Raw genomic sequence first — 6,151 nt, 5'->3', positions numbered from 1 at the left:
CCAGCCCAGGTTGGATGCATGAGACAAGTGCTCAGGGCTGGTGCACTGGGAAGACCTAGAGGGATGGGATGGAGAGGGAGGTGGGAGGGGGGATCAGGATGGGGAACACATGTAAATCCATGGCTGATTCATGTCAATGTTATGGCAAAATACCTACAATATTGTAAAGTAATTAGCCTCCAACTAATAAAAATAATTGGGAAAAAGTAAAACAAAATAAAATATAGGTGACAGGAGCTTTGAAAAAAAAAATTGTTGTGTTTCAAGATTTCAGATAGGCCTCTGTTGGTTAAATAAAATGTTTTTCCTTGGTGTGGCCAAGGTCATTCAGTGATTCTCCTCTAGTGGCTCTCATCTGGTCTGGAAAGTCTAAGATGGCTTTGATCACAGACCTGGGCATGTTAATGATGACAGCTGGCTCTTCTCTGTCCTAATGTAGTATCAGAGTCCTACAGTCTTCAACATTGTAGTCAGCCTTCTTATATGACAGCTCAAGGCTCCAAGAGTGAGTGTTGAAATAGAAATGAAAGCTATTAGTCTTTTAAAATCTGGTCATATAAACTGACCCTGAGTCAGTTTTGCTATTCTTTTAGTCAAAGCCATTGCAGAGTACAGGATTCAAGGTGAAGAGGCATAGACTATTCCTTCAAAATGTGAGGAGTGTCAAAGGATATGTCATCTTTAATTTGCTACAATTACCAAATGATTTTTAGGATAATGACATTCTCACTACTTGGCTACTTCTTTTTTTTTTTTTTTTTTTTAACTTGGCTACTTCTATGCCAGGCTTCTGTTCCTTTAAAGGTACATTTTAGAACTTAACTATAAATGGAAATGACTATAAGTGTAAGTAATGTGGCCATGTACTCCTGGATATCTAAAGATCTCATTTACTTTTGCTTTCATTCCTAATGAAGTTACTATTTTTATAATCTCCAAACATTTTTTTTTTTAAAGATAGCATTTAAATTATCAAGACCCTTTTCTTCAATAATGCAGAATGCACTTGGAAACTTCTCTTTTAATGAGAAATACTGCAAAGTTCCAATCTGTGCCCTTTGTCCTTCAACCACAAAGATTTGTTGGCACTTAAGCATTGATCTTGTTGATTCCATTTCCCCCCCCCCCCCCGTGTAGCATAACTTTGATACATCTTAAGGATAACAGACACTTCCTTTTTTAGCAAAATTATGAATAGAAACTGCTGAACTTAAAATATCAGGCTCAAAAAACTTAAACACAGTAGTCATAACAGATACTAAATCTATCTTGGGTAGAAATATATTTTCTACATTTTTCTTTTAATTAGGTTAGCATGTGGTCACTTGTGCAGCTAATATATAATGAGGCAGATAAAAATAATTTAGACATTAGTAACCACCAACTGATTGAGAGACTGAGTGAATGTTTTATAGAAAAATTAGGCTTGTAGTTCAACCTAATAGTGTCTTTAGTAAATCAGATTCATTCTAATAGGAGAGTTTAACTTTTGCTCTTTAAACACTGTCATGAAAATATATTTTTTCTTTTTTTCTTTTAGTTTTTACCTTTGTTATATTTGGCATATTGGTGCAGCCACTATGAATAATATTATGGAGGTTTCTGAAAAAATTAAAAATAATACTACCACAGGATATAACGTTTCCACTTCTGGGTGTATATCTGAAGAGAATGAAATCATTATCTCAAAGAGCTATCTGTACTCTTATATTTATTATTACAGCCTTATTTACAATAGCCAAGATACAGAAACAACCTGAGTTCACTGATGGATAAATGACTAAGAAAATACTATACACACACACATGCACACATACAATGGAATATTATCCAGCCATAAAACAAATAAGATGCTGCCATTTGCCACACATGGGTGAACCTTGAGGCTAAGTGAGATAAGTACAGGGAACAGATTGGCGGTTGCCAAATGTGAGAGTTGAGAGTTGGGAGAAATGGGTGAAGCAGACCTTTTGGAGGTCAGAAAGTACAAACTTCCAGGTATAAGATAAATAAGTTCTGGAAATATAATGTACAGCATGGCAAACATAGTTAACAATACTCTATATTTGAGAGTTGCTAAGAGAGTAGATCTTTATAGTTCTCATTACAAGAAAGGAATAACTGTACGGTGATAGATGTTAACTAAACTTCTTGTGGTAATCATTTCATAATATATACATCTATCAAATCAATATGTTGTATACCTTAAACCAATACAGTGTTGTAGTGTTGTATGGCAATTATATCTCAATAAAACTGGAAAAATAATTAAATGTGTAAACTAAAATTGGGTTTAAATTAAAAAAACATGATGAGTCCATTTATAAAGAAAATCATGCCTTCACATCACACTTTTCAAAACAGGAGAAGGAGCAATCTCTGGAGCAAGTTTTGAAACATCAATTTGAGGTAGTTAGACAATATTACTTCTGTCTTTATTTAGGACACATTGGTAAATATGACATTTGGGGGATTTTATTTTTGTTTTGATTGTGTTTATATTTCCTTACTTAATTGGTCACTGTGGATGGAATATGTGCTAACAAGCAACTTTTAACTAACCTATCATTTTATACTTACCCATTCATTCCAAATGCTGTCCTTTCAGTATAATAGATTTTACCATCATTACTCCCTTGCTCCTAATTTACTTGTGGAAATCATAGTTTGCTGGGGATACAAAGAACTCTGCTATTTAATCAGTTCTTCAGCCTTACAGTGTTCAGTCAACATAGATGTTTCCTTAGGCTATATGGCAAAACATATTTTGTTTTGCTCTAATTAAGAGGTAGGTGGAAGAGTAAACTATGCTTCTTCCCCATTATTTTCTATTTCTTCTGATCTTTGTAGGTTTTTAAAAATCCAATAAAGCTTCATAAGAAGTACTTCTATAAAAACTCATCTAAAAATGATTTTTGAAATAATTACTAGGAACTGGTTATCTCATTAATGAACTTTGCTTAACTCTCTCATGTTATAAGTGTTATATAACATTTTGGCTGTCAGAGTTACTCATCGAAATACTATGATAGTTTTTTTTTTTCAGGAAAAAATTTTTTTAGAAAAAAAATGATAAATTTTGTTGGTGAAAAAAATGGAGGTAATTGTTCTAGTTCTTTGATCTTTAAACACACAGATTCTGGCAGGAGATTTTGGGAGTCCTCAATCAGTCACAATTTGCAAAGCACTTTTATATACACTATTGTATTTGACCTTACAAATTGTTGAAGTAGGCATTAGTTTTCTATCAATTTTGTAAATAAGGAAACTAAGTGAAAGATTAGTGATGTTGAGCATGGTCTTATTGGCCATTTTTATGTTTTCTTAGGTAAAATGTCTGTTAAGGTACTTTGCCCATTTTTTATTGAAGCTCATTGTTTTTCATTGTTGCTACACTGGGTGTTCATTGCTGCATGTGGGCCTTCTCTAACTGCAGCAATTGGGGGCTATTCTTTGCTGTGGTTCATGGGCTTCTCATTGCAGTGGCTTCTCTTGCTGGGGAGCACAGTCTCTAGGTGGATGGTCTTCAGTGGTTGCAGCAAAAACTCATTGTTTTTAAAGACCATGTCAGCCAAAGATTTCGTGGTTGTATATAAATTTCAAAAATTTCCTTTTTTGGTCATTCTCTCAAGAATAACAATCTTGAAAATATGGGCTAGAAGCCTTAGCACCACTGAACTTACTTCCCAACTTTAACAAGTAGGGAGGGAGGAAAGATAAATAGTATTTATTATAATAATATGCCAGGAATTACATTAAGTACTTTACATGGTATCTCATTTAATCCTTAGAAAATTCTGAACATAGATTTTCTCCAAAACTTCTGATGAGGAAATTCAGATTTTAGTTGTCTTTATAAAGATTACATTCTGAAGATCATGTATGTAACTTCTATCAACTTCCCACAAAGGAATTTAAATTTGTGGTAATTTATTACATGGTCATAGAAGACTAGTATTACATTCTTGTGTGATCATGGTAGAAATATCAAATCTGTCTGGTGAACTCATAGAGAAAAGTACTGGAAATAAAACTTCAGATAACAAAGTGTGGAATTCAAGTTTTAGTCTGTTCTTATGTGGACATGGTGAGCCTATGGTAGTTAACTCATTCAGGAAACAGAACAGAAAACAAAGTTCCTACTTATAATCAGCCACATAAATATATATATATATATATATATATATATATATATATATAATATATATATATTATTGAAGTGTATATATATTATTAAAAATTGTCTCTACACTGTAAAACAGTAAACAATCTGAGAGGTACTGATTATTATGAACACAGCAGTAATGAGATGACTATCTTCGAGAGTCATTTATTCTCATCTTTTCTTCCCTGCTTTATGTTTAGAAAATAGTGAAAATCTTTCCCTTATTAACAAGCCACTGACAGCCTTTTCCTTTCTATTACCATAGGTAGGAAACCTAGATAGTAAAAGTAAAGGAAAAAAGCAAGTGTCTTGAAGATCCCACAATGATGCATGATAAATATTCCATAAACTTGTAATCAAGTCTCTATTTAGTTTTAATTTTGTCCTTAATTTGAGCAACTTATAGTAATCAATGGACATCTTATTCAATTGTTCATTGCATATTGAGTAATTAATCAATGCAGATAAAACAGTTGAAAATGTAACCAGTATGAAAACTACTTCTACATTGTTCATAACACTGAACATTCATAAAGGAGTTGCAGTTTCTCACTTTTGAGACCGTTTTTCTCACAGACACACTAACATGTGAGATATATTTTCCTTTAAACTTCCATGAACATGTCACCTTAACTTCCAGGAAATGTTAAAGACCACTTAGCTATTCAAAGAGGCTGTTTCACCTTAGAATATCCCATGTTGAGCAAAAAGGTTTCCAAGGAGAGTGATGAGTTATCACATAATATCTTCATATGATAAACAGTACCTTTATTGGAAAGAAAAGTAAATACAGAACCATGACTTCTAGTTGAATGGCAGTAGTTTTAAAAGCATAAAGTAATATGGTCACTGGCCATCCTCAGATAAAGATCCCAAAGGCATTAGGTCAGACTGTGATCTTGTCAATTTTGCATGTGCAAACTTCAGCAATTTAAAATTAGTACTTTTCATAAAAGTGAAATGTACTAATTTAGTAGACAAGGTTAAGAGGAAGTTACTTTGCATTTCTTCAACAAATGGTGTTGAAAAAACTGGACAGACATGCAAAAGATAAAAACTGAGACACTCACTTATATCACACACAAAAATAAACTCAAAATTAATAAAAGACTTGAATGTAAGATTGGAAACCATAAAATGCCTAGAAAGAAATATAGGAAAAAAAAGTTCCTTGACATTGGCTTTGATAATAAATTTCATGTTTGACTCCAAAATCAAAGGCAACAACAACAACAACAAAAAAGATAAACAAGTGCAACTACATCAAACTAAAAAAAAAAAAAAAAAGAAAAAGAAAAAAAATTCTATACAGCAAAGGAAACTATCAACAAAATTAAACATAATCTATAGGGTAGGAGAAGCTATTTGCAAATTTTATCTAATAAGGGATTGATATTTAAAATATATAAAGAACTCATAGAACTCAATCTCCAAAAAGGAATCAGATTAAATGCAGGCAAGGAAACTGAAGAGAAAATTTTCCAAAAAAGACATACAAATGGACAATTAATACATGAAAAGATATTTAACATCAATAATCATCAAGGAAATGCAAGGGAAGAGAGAAGTGTTGGAGTTCAGTTCAGTTCAGTTGCTCAGTCTTCAACTCTTTGCGACACCGTGAACTACACCATGCCAGGCTTCCCTGTCCTTCACCAACTCCCGGGGCTTGCTCAAGTCCGTCAAGTTGGTTAAGCCATCCAACCATCTCATGCTCTGTCATCCCCTTCTCCTCCTGCCTTCAATCTTTCATAGAATCAGGGTCTTTTCCAGTGAGTCAGTTTTTTGCATCAGGTGGCCAAAATATTGGGGTTTCAGTTTCAGCATCAGTCCTTCCAATGAATATTCAGGACTGATCTCCTTTAGGATTGACTGGTTGGATCTCCTTGCAGTCCAAGGGACTCTCAAGAGTCTTCTTCAACACCATAGCACAAAAGCATCAATTATTCAGCGCTCAGGTTTCCTTTTGGTCCAACTCTCACAATC

The sequence above is a fragment of the Cervus canadensis genome, chromosome X, assembly GCF_019320065.1.
Source record: "Cervus canadensis isolate Bull #8, Minnesota chromosome X, ASM1932006v1, whole genome shotgun sequence".
Lineage (NCBI taxonomy): Eukaryota > Metazoa > Chordata > Mammalia > Artiodactyla > Cervidae > Cervus > Cervus canadensis.
Note: the sequence above shows the minus strand (reverse complement) of the source record.